Here is a 20,045-nt window from a genome sequence, read left to right on the forward strand (position 1 = left end):
TTCGTGAGAATGATGATTCATCGGCAGACAATCAGCAGCAGGGACCTTTAGTGGAATATCTGTAATACAACAGGATTAAATGTTTCTAATATAAACCTTCAATCGGTACGATATAATTACTGACATCTAAACAGTTTCTAAGATTTTTGTCAATTTTTTTTCTCTTGCAAGTCTAACAACTAAACCAAAGACACTTAATTCTGTACCCGGAGCAAACTGCTAATGCAAGAGCATGGAGCTTTAGTTTTTTCCGTTGAGATTCACTAGGGTGTGTTCCCAGTATTTATGATCCTGATTTGCTATGGTTCAGCAAGGCTGCCCCGTTAGTGGCAATTACCCTTGCTTATGAAGTTACGTAGACAGTCCACGTAAATCAGAATGATCCAATCATTCGATCATGTCCATTTCTATTACACACGGCCAGGCATATGGTGAGAAATGTTCTGGCTGACACAATATCTTCTTACAACTGTCCTAGAAAATGAAATAAATTATAGTATTGATTTCTGAACAAAGTCAAAAGTATGCAAGAATGAAAGTCTATTTTTACCTATATTCCTGTGATCTCTGATAGATCTTTCTCACCTTTTTTCCCCCCATTTGCTTTTTGTCTTATACAGATTAAATTCATTAAGACAATTATTAAATCTCATAGCACCTGTTTAAGGTGCATCTTTCTCTTCTTGATTATATTAAGTTTAATAAACTCCAGGGACTATTCAACCAGAAAGCACACACTTGTTTATTTTTAATTATTAAACTTCTCAAAAATCCTGATTTTGAACCTATGTGAAAATAGTTGGATATCCCCTCTATTGCTTTCAGTAGAAATTTACTTATTGGTTGCTCAGAAGTAGCATGTTTCTCCTAAATTAGGCTTTTAATGATCACACAAGTCTGACTACAAATGTGATAGAACGCTAAAAATGTAAATGAATCAGAAACATGTGTGTTATATTTCCATAAAAAATATGTGTGCATTTGAAAATTAATTATATACCTTAGGGAAATAAAATGTGTTTTAAATTTTAGTAATCTCTAGGTATTTAAGAACCCTCTAAGAGGAGATTCAAGAGCTTCCAATTAGGATTATTTTGTAATTAATTAACTTCTGGAATATTTCCAGTAGAATCAGAAAACTTCGGTTGTCTGTACGTTAGAAGAATGATAGCAGTAAAAAAAGTAGATATTTTTTACCCAGTCTTTTTTTTTTAATAACATTAACATTTTTAGATTGATTTTTTAAGGCAGTAAACTTATTTGGAAAAATAGAACTGAAGTCATTTATTCATTCACTCAGTAAACATTAGTTGGATGTCTGCTATGGGCCAGGCATCATTCTAGATGCTTGGAATACAAAACTGATGATAACAGAGGTTCCTTCTTTTATGGAACTTACATTTCAACAGGGGAAATACTAATAAAATAATAAAAAATGTGCTGACAAGCCATGTTCATTATTTGAGGTTAGATTTTGATGAAATTGTCAAGAAGGTAAAATTTGTCTTTAGGAAACTCAGCCATTATTTTCAACATCCTTCACCTCTCCCCAACCATGATCTTTCTTCAAGACACTTAAAGCCAAAAGCTCATTCTTTCTCTCTTTTGCTTTTTTATTTAAACAATACTTGTAGAGAGCCACCGTGTGCCAGACACTGTGTGTTGTTCCATGTTCAGGCATACAGTGCGGAATAAACAGGGCCAGCCCCCGTGTCTCTGTGTGCGTGTGTGTGCATGTGTGTGTGTGTGAGAGAGAGTGTGTGTGTGTGTATGTGTGTGTTTGTGTGTGTGTGTGTGTGTGTTAGGTAGGAGCCTGGAGAGGGACCATAGGAAATAGAAAACAGCCTTTTCGTCAAACTAATGGTGTGTGTGCTTCTCTGAAAATCTCCTCTAAAGAATTTGATCTGGTTGTTAGTATCTTAGTATAGATGAAGTTGTAAATTAATAGACTTGAGCGTGTGCATTTTTTTTCCCTATTATGATGTAATGAAAAGTTTGTGAACCTTCTAGAGAATTGTAGGCATCAGCAAGGTGAATTGGTCTCTGGAATAATGCTCTGCCTATTTAGCTTATGTAGAGGGCCTTTGTTCTCTGTCTTTTTATGATAATATTATATACGTTATCACAAAATATGAACCTGAACATTATAGGATAATATTTGCATGGATGAAGGAAGTGAAACTCAGAGAGGTTAATTGCCTTTTCTAATATCACACAAATTGGTGTCAGAACTGAAACAGGTATGTTTAAATTCAGTTAACAACACTTCTTTTTCATTATATGTGGCTCGATTCTTCATTAAATTTTCATATATCAGGTTATATAACTTAACCCAGAGTAAATTAAGTTGACAGATTAATAAAAAATTATAATTGGGTCCTTTTGTACATAGAATACAAAATATTAGTAAGTTATCTTTTGTCCATTAATACTGATTAGATTAGTATAAGAAAATATTTTTTCATCTTTTAGCAGTCCCATCATTATATTTTAAGTGGAAAGGAATTCATATGATTTAGCTAAAAGCTTTGATTCTGATAAGCACATTCAACCAAATAGTATCAGAATTTAATTCTGTTGTCTCAAAATTATATAATGTTAGATGGGTCTGAGGTCAATATAGCTTACTTTTAATGTTCATAATCGTTGAAAATGGCCCATGAATATTATAGAGCTTTTTCAGCTTATCACTCTTTTCAGCTTAATGACACTTTTTGCATTTTAAAACCTATGGGTTAAGTAAAGCACATAGTAAATAACTATGGGAAAATTCCACAAAAGTACATTACAAAAAAGTGGTGTGTTTTCTTTAGACCTGTGTCAACTAGAGCACTATTGGAAACTACAAGCTAAAATCCTTTACCATCTTCCACAGATACAGTAGTTTATTACTGAAGGATGTAAGTAATTTGAACATTGTGTAATAATTTTGATTTAATTTTGTATTGAAGACCAGAATCTTATTTTTTTCAAGTCCCGCATATTAATTCAAAAAGATCCAAGAGTTCTGAATTAAACCAAAATCAAATAAAGAAATAATATTGTGTCATTTTCTTATGTTAGATAGTACCTATTGTGTAAAGTAAAAATAAAAATAGTCATTAAAAATAAAGCCAAAAAAGATAATTTTTTGTTTCCTCTTTTCATATAGGCTCATATTTTTAAATGGAAAAAAAATTAATAAAAATGAAGCATTTCCTACTGGCTTTTTAAGGGTTTTTTCTAATTAATTTTTTAACAACTTAAGAGGTTTTGCATAAAATCCAACATCAATGTAATCACATTAAGAATGATTTGCCAAAAACAGAAATATTAATAGTACAGAAAACAAATCCAGTGGGTTTCGTTGATGTTCTGAGTCACTAAAGGTGAAGATAAAGGCAGGGACCACGACACTCTTTTTGGGACATAAGATCGATACTAAAGTTACATAGGGTGTTACATCTCCTCTTTCAAGAAACCAAAGAGAGGCAAAATAAAGGATCAGAGAAGGAATTTCTCAGAGAGGTAGAAGGAAGGAATAAACTTTCCTGAGAGGGGACGGCAGCTGTCAGAAGTCCCGAGTCTGCTCCAGATCTTGCAGGCGATCGGGGCTGCTTCGCAGGTGGCCGAGTGTCGCACCTGCTGACGCAGTCTGTAGAGTCATTAATTGCTAGAGCTGCTAATCCCAGTTATAATTTTTTCAATGGTTTCTCTACATTCTCGTTGCAGTTCCCTGTCTCTTGGTAGTTATAATCAAAACCTGCGGGGTTTGGTGCAGTTTTATTTTGACACTTTGGATGCCTCCATGGAGCAGGTTTGGGGAACCCTTAAGCAGCTGCCAGGAACTCCAGGTCCTTGCAGGCTGCATGTCCCTATCAAAGAGGGCCCGGCTGCCAGTGCTGACGCCACGGCCTGAGGCAGCTGCAATTGCTTCTTGACGCTCTGTAGATCATCAGATTTTCTGTTACTGCAATTCATAAACTTCGTTTCCACATTTTTCACTGAATGATCTCCCTGATTCGTCCCAGATTCCAGGGGGAAAAATTATGGACTAATTTTGTTGATTGGACATGATTTGAGAGTGTTAGCTCTAGAACTCCTCAGAAAGCCTGCTTGTTCCATTACTGACCTCTCTAATATTTTTTTTAAAGTACCCCTATGAAAAAGGTGCCACCACTTCTGGCTGTCGGATTGGCAGATCAGGCCATGCCTGGCAGTAGTAAGGAGCAAGAGCCTCTCTGGCCTGCTAAAAGCCAGCCACACAGGTTAAAATCAAATCAGATAAAAGAAAATATTGGACTGTTATTCACTCTTGCTGATAAGTTTTGGCATTTGAAGTGAAACATCGTATCTCTTACTTCTCTGTATGAGGAGACCCATTTATACTTTGGCTTTAGAAAATTTTGTGGTGTGAGCAAACTGACAGATCGGATCACTGGTTTTCACAACGTAGGTGTTAAAAGAATGCTAAATTAACATTGCTTTTAGTTGTTCTCAAAAAGCATGGTAAATCAAAAACCGTTTCTATTTTCCGATTTTTTTTCTTTCTGAAATTCTTGCACACTATCTTTTTGCATACTACCTTCAGCCCAAAATATCTTAAGAAAATCATTTTACCCATCCAAGTCCACAGTACTGATGTACTAAAACAGTATGGGGCAAAGTCATTTCTTAGATGGATATATTCTTAGAATACAATTTTTATTTTTAACTTTGATCATTGATTTCCTGATTCATAATGTCCTCCAAAGAATGTTATGTAAAACAAACGGTAGTTTTAAACCCCGCAGAAACTATTATGAACCAATGAAGCTGCACTCTTTTTAATTAAGTTTGAGTTTTGTGCAGTGGGTAAAAATAATTTTTTAAAAGTTAACCTTATTCCAAGACCACTGGATATTAATATTTATTAAACCTATCCTATGAGGAAACCATGGAACTGTAATTAGATTCTTTTTGGGTTTTTTTTTTTTTTTCATTTTACAAAATACCCACCATAGTCAGAATAGCCTGTTAAATGGAATGTGTGGGTTAGTGTGTTTGCTACTCCATCGCCATGCAAATACTAAAAGCTACTAGTTGAACAGTTGTTTCTGGGCTGCATGCAGAATTCTTAGGAGGAATGGCACAATGAAATACTACCACTGAATTAACAAGTGGGTTGACAATGGCATTAATGAAAAAGCTAAAGAGAGCGGAGGTTCTCCCCATAAGTGAGCTATGATTGACAACAGGAATGAACACATCTATAATTACTGCCAACTGTTCTTTAGAGATGAGACATCCACCCCTTGAGACTCCAGACTTTGGCCTATAAAGAGGCATTTTGATCCTGATAACTGAGATAACCATTGAGTAATTGTTAGGCACAGTCTCATGAGTGTGCAATCTGCAGTTTCCTCTCACTTTTAGAGCTATTTCTCACATTCGATTCTTCAACCTCATGTGTGGTGATCTCAGGCTGTTTCCAGGGCCCACAGTTTCTGCTGCAGCAAAATATTCAGGCTTGTGACATAGCGCCTTAACTTATAGGGCAGACATAAGTCACGGACCTCACCTGTGACTCCAGGAGTTGAGTGTTAGCAATCAGCCAGCCAAATTTTTAAAATAACTGAAGACAGAAATTGGCATATTATTGCCAATGGTATTGACTTCTAAGGGAAATTTCAATGTTCTTCATCACTTTTGTCTATATTACATTTTGAAACCTTTTTTAAAAATGTATCTCATTAAAGTCATTTAACTACTTAACTCTAAGTTCTTTCAGGGCAAGACACAAAAGGCCCTCAGTAAGTATTAGTGAGTGAATGAATGAATGAATGAATGAATGAATGTTCTTGATCTTAAACTCTAAATATCAACAAAATATCTTTTAAAAAGTTAAGGCTTTAACATTTCAGACAGTTGGCATATTTATCATAATTTTAGAAGCCTCATCAATATTGCAAAGTGATGTCATTCTTATTACTAAACGTTTTGCTTTGTCAGTTTCAAGTGAGCCAATACAAGACTTCTTTAAAAGCAGATTAATTCTTATTCCTAAAATATATTCTAACATCAGGGTATCATTCCACCACAGAACAATTTAATTGTCTATCCACTTAAGAAAGATGTTATGGTCTCTTCACAGTGTTTCAAAGAGTTGGATGAGTTGGTGGTGTAAACATTTCCTCGTGGGAACTTCATACAATCAAAAGAAAAGAAATGATTGATGGATGCATCCTCCAGCTAATTGAAGTGGTTCTGAGTCAACCAGATGTTTTCAGCTGAATCATGCCCACAGATGCTATTGCTTCATGATTCCTTAATCTAGGGATTACCCCGATTGGCTAGCTTGGTGACATCTGAGTGTTTCAAATAAGTTTCCTCTCTTTTGTTACATACTTTGTAAAGAGCTCTTGTCCGAAGCTGGCCTATCTTCGGCCCTGGAAATGTTTTCAAGGAAGTTATCAGAGCTGTTTGTTTTTCCTGCTCTTGGATGTGGTCTTTGGTGAGGTCAGAAGAATGGAACGAGAGCTGCCACACATGACACTGGAGCTATTTCCACAGCTGGCTGCAGAGAGTGGGTAGTCCCTTACAGATGAGTTCGCATGTGGAGGTAGATGATATAAAACATCTGTCACAACGGGAATAAGCACAAACAATGTCCCTTTGAAGATCGCCTTTTAATGATGAGGTGGGGGGTTCTGTCTCCATAACGGGAATGAAGGATGTCGTTGTTGGCAGGCAGATGGCTTCAGACTTGCTCTTGCATGAAATAAAGCAAAAGTATATGCTGAAAACCTCTGACGCTAGTCAACCGCCTACTTTTGCTGAACAGTCATTTCCCCACGTAGCGCACATATAATCTATGCGAAAGGGAAGATGTACTGTAAGAAAAAGGTGGGGGAAAAATGAAGACCAAAAGAAACTAACTATTTTCTCTTGAGTAACTTTCATAGCATAATTTCACCTGGTGGTTGAAAAGTCAGACAGAACATGTTTTTGCAATAAGTTTAATGTATTTTCAGCTCCATGTTATTTTTCATAGAAGTTTAAAGCAATAATATAAAAAGGTTATATCATCATGGCCACGTGATGTTAAACATGTCAAACATGTCAAAATTTGAATACCTGTTAATAGACATAAAGTCTTATTTGTTTCCCTTCAAGGAGCAGTAGGAAATAATAAAAATATCTTAGTGAACTATTGTAAGAGAATAATAATAGTTTAGTTTCTCATTCCATCTACCTTAAAAAAGAAAAAATTAAAACCAATAAAATTAGCATATATTTTTATTTCATAATGTTGTTATTGAAAGAAAAAGCTTGACAGCAAGATAACTGATAGCAAATAAATGCTGATTATTAGCCAACAGTAAACTTCTAGATCCCCTAGTATCAGACCATAAGGGGTGCTAACTGCCACTGCTGTTCCCCCGCCCTCCCCAGCCACATTGCTGCAAACCATGGAAACCTGCTACTTCTGTCACTGCCTGGCCAGCGAAATGGATGCCACATGCCCTGCCCACCTGTTACTCTAAACTCTGTTCCACACTAAATCTTTTTCAAGTTCCTCTGGTTACCGCAAGTCACATATCTCTAGCAGCAACGGAGTCTAGGAATTGTAGGGTTTCTTCAATTCTATTTTGAAAAGGCAGGATTCGATTTGTGGGGGACTGATAACGTGGAGAGAGTATTAAAACATAAATGTCTTCAGCCATGACTCACAGAGATGCTCCACGGGAAGTAATTGGATTAATTGTAATGAGAGACAGGAAAGTCTTCAATGTAGCCAGTCACACTTGAAAAGAAGACACGGAGGGTCTGGGGACATGTATGATGTAGTGTTGACAAGACTTGACTATGGGTTTGATTATAAAGGATGAGAGAGAAGGAGAAGGCAAGGATGACCTGGAATTTTCCATATTATTCCAAGAATCTAAAAGAGGAGGAAGAATATCCTCTGAGGACAGAAAAAGGAAGAAAACGTTCAGAATGGGACATGGCCTTGTTGAGGTGTCGGAGATGCTAGACCTAGTGAGCAGTTGGAAATTCGGGTCAGGCATTCAGGCAGGAGGTCAAGACAACAAAGAACTGTTAAAAACTTTAATTTTTAAACTAATTTCAGCACTTTTGACTAATTCCATGAGAGCCTAACAAGCAGCAATATTTTAGAATTTTATTCCAACATCATACAATACTTTATATTTATGGTATGTGTGTAGATGTGGACTCTTACTACTTTATACCTCCTCTAACTCTGGGCCATAACAGACATTTTCTATTCATTGGTAAAGCAGAATATTTGGAAAGAATGGAAGTTTCAGCTCGTTGGAGGGTTGCCATGAAAACGTCTCATAGGAAATGAAAGGAAATTTTTTTGTAAAGGAGATTTTATAGCTAACGGCGCAAATCCTATGGAGACCATTCAGGAACTGAACTAAATATCTAGTTGATTGTAGTTATATTTGTGGGAGGCATATTAATGTTTCTAAAATTATTTGAAGCTGCTTGGCCCTCAAATAGGTTCTTAACAAAATGATTAAAAAACAAGCCAAGGATCTCTTTAGAAGCAATGCAATAGAAAACTTACTCAGAGCCATGGCAGGCATAAGTAAAGAAATAAAGCAACTCTTCTTAGACTTGACCTTGAATATGACTCTCATGGGGATCTTACTGAACTGCAGATTCTGATTCAGTCGGGCTGGGCCTGGACCTGAAATTCAGGCTCCCAGATGGTGCTATCTGGTCCAGGACCACACTTTGAGGAACAAGGCACTAGAGAGTCTAAGACCATTCTATTAACCTTAGCAAAAGTCACAGTTGCTGTTATAGCATGACTCTTTAGGAGAAAGGGCAATAAAGTCTAAGTGAAACAAATGATGTTGTTATTTATAAGTTTCTACAACAAATAGGACACCAAAGAAAAGAAACATAAAATTGGCCTCAGACTATGTCTTGATTGGATGCTAATATGTAAGTTTTACCTTAGGAGATGGCCATCCTATCAGGACATATTTCATTACAGCATTAGATTTCAAAACATTTCATCAACATATACCATTATATACTGAGTCTGAGACATGTTAGTGACAAAGGTACTAATAAAAAGTGAATTTTAAAGGGAGTAAATTTGTTTCTTAATTGGGTCTTGACTTCACACCTGTATCCTTAGGTCTAGTTGAGTTGCCAGCTCTAACCAGGCAAATTTCTAAAAATGTGTTAAAAGAGAAAACAAAAAGCCCAGAAATGCCCTCTGAGGGACCACAAAGGAAAGTCCATTGTGCAGCAAATTGCAGCATCCTTGGAATAGCTGCTTTCCTAGTAATAGCCAGAATCAGGGTGCCTTGTGACATAGTTAGGCAATTTGCACTATAAACAATGGCCATAAGTATGATAACAGCCAGCTTTTCCTCTTGATCACCCCTGGGGTTTGAGAAGTAATTTCCCAGGCCCATTCACCAACAGGATTCTGCAAACCTTGAAAATGATTTGCAGCCCGGTTTTTGGGGGGCCTATCTGTCAGTAAAGAGAAGTTTTTAATGAGAAGCTTTCTGATAGCTCACCATCCTGAGTGCTTCTAGTTAAAGTGAGATAAACCTTTTACAAGACAAAAGATGATGCCCATAAATATTCAGACATCTGCTGGGAGCCCTATTTGCCTTATCATTTGGAAAAAGACTGGCCTGGAATACTGCCTTGGATGTGCATTTAAAACTTCCTGTGCGTTGAAAATCTACTCGGAGGTGTTCAAAGTGATTGCTGTGTAAGTGAATAAAACATTTTTTTCTTACCACATGGCAAGGTTTGACAAGAACCTTAGGCAAATAGATGACTATTAAAATGGCCTGTGGCATGGGAAAGCCCTGATAAAAACGTTTATGCTGGATTTGTGTCAGTCTGGCTGTGATACATAAAGGACATGTTATGGGGTATATGTAAGTCTTCCATTGAATGGAAATTATGTAGTGAGCTCCAACAGTGAAGTTGCTTGGTAGTGTGTGGCTCTTAGGAGCCCAGGAATTCTCAGAGTAATTGACAAGAACATCAAGCTGGCAGTGGTCAGACGGGGGCACTTTTAAACGAAAGCAAAGTCATTGAATGGATGGATTTTTAAGACCATCTTATTGTCCAGTAGGGGATTGCTTCTGTTTTTTTTTTTTTTAATTGAATCCTCTTGTCCGGTGTCAGCATGGAGTTGCTGTTGATTTTACATCCCTTTGAAGTCACAGTCTGGCCTTGGCTGATAATAAATGCCATTCGTTCACTTAGTCATTCAGCACCATTAAAGGCTGCTTCATGACAGACGCTGTGCTAGGTTTTAGAACCATGGAAAATAAGTAAACATCGTGAATAACAGAGTGAACTTAGAATCTAGGGGAGAAATAAAGTATGATCATGATCGAGGTGTGTGCCAAATATCATGAGATAAGAGAGAAGCAAATGACCAACAACCTGGGATAGGCACAGGAAATGTCCCCTGGAATGTAGCATTTGATCTTAGCACACACATGCAAACCTGCTGTAGGGGCCCAAGGCTCCTGGCAAAGACACCAAGGGTGAGAGAGAAAGATTGGCCAGAGAAGGGTGGGGAGTTCAGTATGGATAGTCTTGAGGAATTAGACCAGAAGGTAAATGGGAAGCCATAGGATCTTTATAGAGGGTGTGTGCTGTGCTGAAGAGGCCGCCCTAGACCTACATGTAGGAGCCTTCTTTGGGAAACGTCACGTGGAACTAGAATAGGAAGGCACAGTCTCATGGGCAACCCTATTGCTCATTCAATCTCAGTGACTTCTGGACAGAACAAGCAGGAATGGAAAATATTTTGATCCCATTACTGAATTGTCTTATGTGTCCTTAAACTCCTCTAGTACATTAACTTACAATAGCCATTGGCTTAAGAGTGCCAATGTCCTAAATATTTGACATTTCCACTGTGAAATAGTGTCTTTCAAGATGCTAACTCAGCTATAAAAATGTGATCTATGCTGTACTTTGGTAGAGACGGTAGTTTAACATGGCCTCCTTTCTATTTCTTCTTGGAATAAAAATAAGGAAAATCAGTTCTGCTCATATTTTTGGGGTTATCTTTAAGGTAGGAAAATGGTAAGGAGCTGTTCTCCATGTCTCTAATATAAATTTTTATTATGTAATATACTTTATGAGTAGATAGCAGTAGTTTTCTTTGTATCTTAAAAGTAGAGAAGATAGTGAAATCTATTATGACTAACCCATTCATTTGGTAAGTGTCATAGCTTGATGGCCTTTCTTCTCAAATCCCTTTTAACTGATTTTGGAACTGTGTACATGTGTGAGGAAGGCATATGCCCTAAGAGTCCTGCAAAGTAAGGACAAAGGACTTAGGTTGCACCATTCGTTTTTCCGAAAAAATCATGTGATTTCTTCGTATCTTCAGAACGCACCACATGGATTTTCACAGCACATGGGTGTGTGCTGAGCCACACTTGATTAGATTATGGGATTAGAATGGGAAGCTGAGGGACCTAAATTCACCCTCTGTTGCTAAAGCCATTACAGATTCACCGAAGGCCTGGGATCCTTCCTTGTACACTTAATATTTCTGCTGGCTCAACAACTGCGATCTCATTAAGTAAAATAGGAAAGGAAACGAATATAGTAACCCACCTGCATAATGCAATTCCTTTTGTAATTTTAACAAGTTTAATGACGAAAGAACTAATTGTTCAATTGCACTTCAGTCAACAAAACCCATTTGACCATGGAGCCCCACGTCTTCAGGTTTTCAACTCTCCCTCAGTAATGTAACATATTTACATTTTGATCTATTAAAATTCTCAAGAAGCTGTTGACAGCATTAAAAGTCACTGCCAAACAGGTTTCTTTAGTTTTAAGCATAAAACGCTAAAGGATTCAATCAAGTATTGTTGAGAATCCTAATTATCTATGTACCTGCTTTGGTAAGAAATACTTCAGTGTGACATATTTATATTCTTACTCAGAATGACATTATTGTATAAATAGGCACTTAACCAATAATTGAAACCATTATTCACAGTTGAATTGGCATGGTATTTAATTAAGATTCCTTTAAAGGAGACTCCATGGTTAAAACTAATTTGGTTTTATTGTCTTTAAATATTACATATTTTTAAATATTTTTTTATTGATTTTTTAGAGAGGGAGAGAGAGAGAGAAACATTGATGTGAGAGGGAAACTTTCATTGGCTGCTTCCTGCACACCCCCACCAGGGATCGTACTCTCATTGGGCATGTCCCTTAACCGCAAATTGAACCGGCAACCTTTCGGTGCGCAGGACAATGCCGAAGCAACTGAGGCACACCAGCCAGTGCTAAAATTACGTATATTTTAAAAACAATACCAATCAATAATAACTGAATCAAAAAGCAACACAAAATTAAGAATGTTTAAGAGAAAAAGAAAAAAATATTTTTATAGCTAATAGATATTCTCTCTTTAGATAAACTATATACATAACTGGTCTAGAATGCCATGCTTCTAAACATCATACCCTTAGCCCTCAAAGACACGTCTCTAGGTAGCAGTCCAAATATTATACCGATTGAATTTAATTCGTCTAAACTTAGGAGAGAAACATCAGCTCTAGTTAGCCACATCTCCAAAATAAATAGCAATATAAATTTGAACTAAAAAATAATCATATAGCCAATGAAAGTCACATAACAGTCTTGCTTCCTTTCATGGATAAATTATAAGATTTAAGCAGTTGATTTAGATGTCAAGTCTTTAAGAAACTGATTTATATCATAAATATAATTTTGGTGCAGAAGCTAAGATTTTCTGTTAGTTGTAGGGAGCAGAGTGGATAGATAGTTTGTGCCACTTTCTAATTACTGCAGCTCCAAATCTTTCTCATTTTGTGTAAATGGAGCTTAAGAATGTTTGTCTGCATGTGCCAGGGTTTCTGAACCTCAGCATTAATGATGTTTCTGGCTGGATAATTCTCTGTTGTGGGAAGGTGTCCTGTGTGTTGTAGGATGGCTCTACCATCAATGGCCTCTACTCACCAAGTGTCAGGAGCACCCCTTCCGCAGTTTGACAACCGAAAGTCTCCTGATGTTGTCAAATGCCCCTTCTTGATCAAGCAAAATCACCCCTGGTTGAGAGCCACTAGTATATGCACATGGACAAATGCATTTTATTTTAATAATTTCCACAGATATGCGATGGTGGTATTAATAGAACTTTTTATATCAGGCAAATTTCAGATCTCATTTTTAAGAATATGGTGGTTGAAGATACTAATAAGTGCACAAATGCATGTGCCAAACCATGGTTTTAAAACTCCCCCTTGTGAAATCGAGTTTTCTCAAAAGCTTCGGAATGCTTCGCTTTGACTGGCAATCCCAAACTTGCATTTTTAAGTACCTTTTGATTTGGAATTTTGTTCTCTTGTCATTCTTCCAACCAGTATTTATGAAGCATATGTTATACGCTCGCACTGGGGACAGCCTAGGACACTCTACTCTGACAGTGGTGAGCAGGCAGACAGGATTTAGGCCCTCTGACTGCGAACAGTCTAAATAAAAAAACTTTGCTAAGTGTTAGCCACTGTTTATTTCACTCAACAGTTAGAGGCAGTGACATAGAAGGCAATTCACAAAAACTGTTTTGAATATCTGCTGCCTGCCCTTGCTGTTCCTGGGGATTACGGGGAACGTGGGAGCAAGCCCTCGCCCTCGGAAGGGCTGATTCTGAACGAAGCGGTCAGAACAGTGAGAAGGAAGGGGTTAGGGACGGCGTGGACCCACCTTCCTCCCGTACTGCGGTGTTTGTCCCGGATCATTCCAAAACGCCCCCGAAGTCAAAGTCACTCCTGCCAGCTCTGCCACAGCTTTTGGGATTTCAGACATAATTTGTTTTAAAGTCAGACTGCCCTCTGCAAGTTGCCTGGGAGTGTATCAAGCTCGTTGAGGATTCGTGAGCGTTCCTGAGGATGGGGGCACTTTCCTGCCCCCTTTTTCTCAGCAGCAGCCCTTCTTCAACCTCACCCAACAACCTCCCTTGGCTAAAAATTAAAAAAAAAAAAAAAAATTTTTTTTAAACCGCCCATGCCAAGATCACAAATGAAAGGATTAAACATCTCTGCATAACCTGCAAGGAATGTTAAACGGGAATATTGGGGGACACTGCCTTTGGATAGCTCTGCCCCGGAATCAGTTGAACTACCCTTATGCCACTTGTGTTATTAATCATCTGTGTTCTTGGAAAATCGTTTGCACTCACTAGTTTACTTGTAAGCCCTCATCACTCTCTGCACTCCACTTCACATGGGCTAAAAGTGGTCTGCTGTACACAAACTCCACTCGGTTATTTTCTAACTAGATTAGAAATATTAAAAAGTTGACAGAGAGGCAGAAAACCATACAGGTGAGAAAGAAGACAAATGACCTTAAACAATATATATATATATATATATATATTTTAATTTATCTTTAATGTTGAAAGTATTATAGATGTCCCCTTTTTTTTGCTCCCCATTGATCCCCTCCACCCCGCATCCACCCCACCCCCAGACCTTCCCCATGCTGTCGTCTGGGTCCCTGGGTTATGCATTTATGCATAAAAGTTCTTTGATTAATCTCTTTCCACCCACTCCCCCAGCCCTGCCTTCCCTCTGAGACCCCCTCAGTCTGTTCTATGCTTAACAATATATTTTTTTAATTTAAACTTTTTATTGTTGATACTATTGTAGATATCCCTCATCCCCCCCTTTGCCTACCTCCACCCAGCCCCCACCCCGCTCCTTAGCACCCCCCCCCCACTATCTTGTTGGGCTATGTGTATATGTTCTTTAGCTAATCTCTTCACCTTCCTTTATCCAGTCCCCACCACCCCCCTCCCCTCTGACATTTGTCTATCTGTTCCTATATCCATGCCTCTGGTTCTATTTTAAGTTGTATTTAATGATTACTATGAAAAACTCCTATCATTTTGCATAAGTCATTGTGGGAAAAGAATATAAAATGGGCCACAAACATTTTGACAAGGTACCTAGATACAACAAAAGGGGAAAAGGGGGTGATTTTTCTTTTCTTTTTTTTCCACTTATATTATTCAAATAATGTTCTTCCCTCTTTTACAAAATTCCTATGATTTCCAATTCTGGCCTTACCAAGATTTCAAATAGGAAGAATTCTCACATGCGCAACAACCCAAAGGAGATGGAGCACATGGAAGCAGGGCAGGTTATCAGGCAGAGGCCTGAATTATTCAGATAATTGCCCATTTCAGCTCATCAAAAATGTAGGCTTGGACTCTTTGCATATTTAAACAAAATATAATGGGATTATTGCTATAAAGGCTCGTGCCCTATCACAAGGCTGATTTAAAATACATAATTGAGAAATAGTATAAACAAAATAAAAGCAATTGTTGGTATCTAAGGACTATAACAGTGGTTTATACAATAGCAGTTTATAGGCAAAGAGGACTTCTCAAACCTTAGGGTGCATCAAAGTCACCTGGAGATATTAAAACACAGATTCCAAGACACAAAGCCCAGAGATTCTGCTTTTAATTCTGACCTTTCGTTTGCTGCTGCAGGTCTACAGATCATAAGTTGGAGTGTCACTGGACTAGAGTACTGACAGTCACGGGAATATTTGTATAGTGGTTTCTTCTCACTGTAGTCCATTGTCTAGCTTTAATATAGGGTTTTTTGTTTTTTACATTTCTCTATTCTTTATTTACAAAAATTACAAGTTTTCTTTCTGCTGATACCATTATACAACTCTGTTGCATTAAAATATGAACAATAAATTGTGATTAAAGTGTATACTAATGATATGATGTGTTTCATGTATAATGCCTTCCAAGTTGTTGGCCAGATATTGTAATAAATTCTAAAGGGCATGATTGCCTCATATAACAGTCTAAGGGTAGGGCTGGCATTAGGCAAGGCTTGACCTGCTCAAAGGATGTCATTTCAAGAACATGGTTTTGAAGTTTTAACATATCTACAGGCTAGTTTATCCCCCAGTGGCCCCGATGATGCAGGAGAGAGGGGACAGCTCTTCCAGAGAGATACTGAAGAAGGCAAGAGGGGGTGAGCAGAGACATTTGAGCAGATTATCTGGGAGTAAGTCATTCCAGGCAAAGGGGAATCATGGGCAAATGGAATGAAGGAAGGAGCGTATTTGAGAAACAGCAAGTTGGCTAGTGTTCTGAAGCAGAGTGAACCACAGAGAGAGTGGTAAGAGATGACATCAAAGAAGGGGCAAAGGGGCAATTAATCTAGGCCCTTGCACTGATACTGGCTTTTGCCCTGAGTAAGAAGGATAGCCATTGGAAGATTTAGAGCAAAGAAGTGACAGGATCTGACTTACATTTTAAAAAGATCACTCTGTGTTGAACTAGACCAAGAAAAATAAGAGAAAGCAGGGAAACTGATCATCCAATTTGCAATAGCTTCAAATAGGTTTTAAGTCAGCTACGTGCGCTCTTGATGTAAGAAAGCCTGCATGTGTTTTCCCATATTTGCCAATGATTTTAAATTTTATTTGGGAAAGTCAAATATTGATGAACTCTCCAAGACTTGAAATTTCTTTCAACTATTGGCAGAAGGTTAACAACACAGATGCTTTTCTGGCCTTAGGTCAGCTGTGTTTACTCCACATCAATGATCTTTGGAAACTTTATCCAAATTGCTGTTGAAATTGTTTATTTCAGAACGAGGGCGACCAGATCTACCCTACATCTCTTGAGTGTGAGCAGCTTTGTTTTGCAGGGGCAGTGGCTAAAACAGACCAGACATTTCCATCAACTGTTTGGTTTTTGTGCTTTTTAGTGGAATTACAGCATGTTACAGTATTTTCCTTTGCAGCTTAAACATTGAGCAAACCCAGACATCCGGAGATGCTAAAATGAAAAATCTGTTTCCTTTTGCCTTGCCATTTGCCAAGCAAACTCTGTCAGACAGCACATTCTATACATTTCCAGTAAATGAAATTACCCTTAATGTGTTGGCAACATCTGTCACAAAACACTCTTCAGTCTATGGCTTAAATGCATTGGGTAGAAATGGATTTGACAGTACATTTAATGAGGCACAATTATAGTTGAGGGCACTAGTTTAGCCTTAACAGTCATAGGTTTCTCTTTTCCTATTTTGTTATTTTTCTCTCGTTTTCCTCTCCTTTTTAAATGTCCGATACAATACAAGGGACATTCTTTGATGAAAAAAATATCTAGCAAACAGCATTCTTTGTTGTAGATAACCAACACTTCAAAGTCTTAAAGTTGTCCCTTCCCCGGTAAAGTATCATCAAGAAATTTTGTTTTCAAGGGGTTCCTGTCTACTACTTCCAGCTAACTGTTTGTAAAGCTCTTCCATCCCCTGAGACTGTTTAGAAATTTATGTTCTCAATAATTTACGGAAATCCTTTTATGCACTGAACGTTTTTCCTGAATAAGAACAAGAATGTATGGACTTACCAGTCTTCCCCCAAGAATTACTATTTTATTGTTCATTTATTTGCACCAACTGGTCTGGGTAGGAAGAGAATGTGGCTTCTATTTACAATCCCAAATTATGACAAATCCCTTCCCATTCTTTCCTTTGATTGTCAGGTGTTTGGTTTATACACAGAAGCAGAACTCACTCTGTGGCATCTGTAATCAAATGAGTCCCCAAACACTTTCTGAGAAAGGATGCTTTAAAGAGACCAGATGATCTTTCCTAAATTAGTTCCAAATGTAGGCACTCAATCCTTCTGTTCTTATCATGCATGGATTTTGATTCATCTGTCACAGACTCACATATCTCATTTGCATATTGCCTTCCAAACAAAGACTCAAGTCTGCCTCTCGCAACCCTGGGGAATGAGGTCACCCTCTAGGGCGCTGAGTAGAAAGTATTCTTACCAAGCACAATTTGGTCTTTATCTCTGATTTATGACAAACAATCTTTATGTGACTAGATCAGGCTGATTAAATTGAGGGGTTTCCAGGACTATGACAGTTCAGCTGTATGTTAGAAGCTCTCTAGGGGCCAACACTCTGGAAAGATAGACTAAGTCTCAAGTTCAAGAAGAGTATTGAAATCTTGCACCTGCTAAGGATTAAAATATTGTGAAAGTGCCACTTTGGGGTTGAAAAAAATATGCTTTAAGACTTGTCTTAACTCTGAGGTTATTCTATATAATTGTTCTCTAAGTGATTTAAGAAAACCTCCAGCCCGGCTCTGCATGGCTCAGTGGTTGAGCATTGACCTAGGATCCAGGAAATTGACGTTTGATTCCCAGTTGGGGCACATGCCTGGGTTGTGGGCTCAATCCCCAGTCAGGGGCCAGCAGGAGGCAGCTGATCAATGACTCTCTCGTCGTTGAAGTTTCTATCTCTCTCTCTCCCTCTCCCATCCTCTCTCTGAAATCAATAAAATATACATATATATATTTTTTAAAAGAAATTCCCAGTTCTTAAAGTGTTTGCTTCTGGTCTGGCACAGCAAATAACTGAAATGAAGGCCAGTAGTGGTTTTTAAATATATATATAAAATAAAGATGGTTTTGGTAAAGAGATTCAGACAGCAGGAAGAAAAAGTGATGTCTCTGAATTATAAGTAAAAGTTTTTACCATGTGTCTCACTCAAGAAGCATCCTGTTGAATGATGACTCACAGAAGCACCACAAAATTCAAACAACACAAATCTACAACTGTGTATTTACAAGCTAAAGACCTATAAAATAACATATATCTTTTCTGATTGAGTCTAGCTCAAAAGTCCTAATGCCTTTTGGAATAAAGCTGAATCTGTGTATTAAGCATTTCCAAATATTTGGCTCAATTGCTGTTCTTGCCCCATATTAATGGAGAGAAGCCCATAAAAAAGGCTGAGTGATAGCCTGAACCTTGAACACATACAGTTGGGAAGTTGGATTTGGGTAGTAACATGAGGAATGAATCATCCTGAGCAAAAGAGTTTTAGGAAACATTTGCTTGTGGATAATGAGTTTGGGGTCTGAGAGCCTGTTGTCTACATGAATCTGTCCTGGTTTTATTTCTTCAAAATGTTTACTTATGTACATGGGGGGAAAAGTCACGTAGTAAAAAAATAATGTTTACAGAAAAATTAACATTCAGATACATAATCATGTGATTACCAGGGAACATTTAAATGAGTTGCTATAGCATGAGCTTCTGCCTTTATCATCATCTTTAAACTAAAACATTGGAATGATATCATAGCAAAGACTCCATCCAACCCTAGATTTTCAATTAAAAAAATATATATTTTTCCATTGTCTAAGTTAGTCAATGAGGCAGAAAAGTCAGGTAGAGGAAAAGGGAGGAAAGGGTATGTGGCCTGGCTCTGTGCTTCAGTAGCCATGTGACACTTTGTGTATGGACAGAAGTTTTTTTGAATGTCTAGTATTTCTTGCATTCCAACAGTTAGAATACATATTCTAAAGGTAGGCTTTTCCTAACACCTGATGAAACATTTGACATTCTTACAAGCAATGTTGCATTTGCCCAGCATTTAACAGTTTAGTGTTCTGTCTTGTATCAAAAGCATAGATACAAAGAAAGTAGGTCAAAATATTCAAATTTAAAAACATGGGAAATAGTAACTTTAGTTTTTATAACATTTATATTAGATTTTAATATGTCCTTCAAAGAGACCCAGTCAAGGAACCCATCTGGATCAACGTTATCACCCCAGTGGTAGATTGTATTGAGGTGATCAAAATTATCCAAATAAATCATGGCTAAAAGTCATAAACCAAAAGTCTTATTCATATCTATAAAAACTAGAGAATTTCTATGATACTCATATTTTTTATTCAGAGAAGATAGTATTCAGAACAGTGAGAGAGGGGACACACATGATATCTTGGAATACATTCTACATTGAATACTGGAATTTTAAATACCAGGCATTTTAAACACATCACAGATAAATCACATTGGAGGAAAGGAAGCTGCTAATGCTATATATTCACATGAATAGAAAATGACATGGATGGTTGAAAAATTATACATGGTTGAATTTAGCCTTTTCATTAAAAAGTATACACATTGGATGTTAACACAGGTTACTGTGTTTATTTGTTTTGAA

At 37.5% G+C, this 20,045-nt stretch overlaps 1 protein-coding gene across 19 annotated transcripts in view; it reads left to right on the forward strand.

The window, feature by feature from the left end:
• RBMS3 (RNA binding motif single stranded interacting protein 3) overlaps positions 1-20,045 on the forward strand; it is a gene marked incomplete at its 3' end in the record, with an annotated part of 558,684 nt that overhangs the window by 481,413 nt on the left and 57,226 nt on the right. The window lies entirely within an intron of this gene.

Source organism: Miniopterus schreibersii (assembly GCF_964146895.1).
Source record: "Miniopterus schreibersii genome assembly, chromosome: 15".
Classification (NCBI taxonomy): Eukaryota; Metazoa; Chordata; class Mammalia; order Chiroptera; family Miniopteridae; genus Miniopterus; species Miniopterus schreibersii.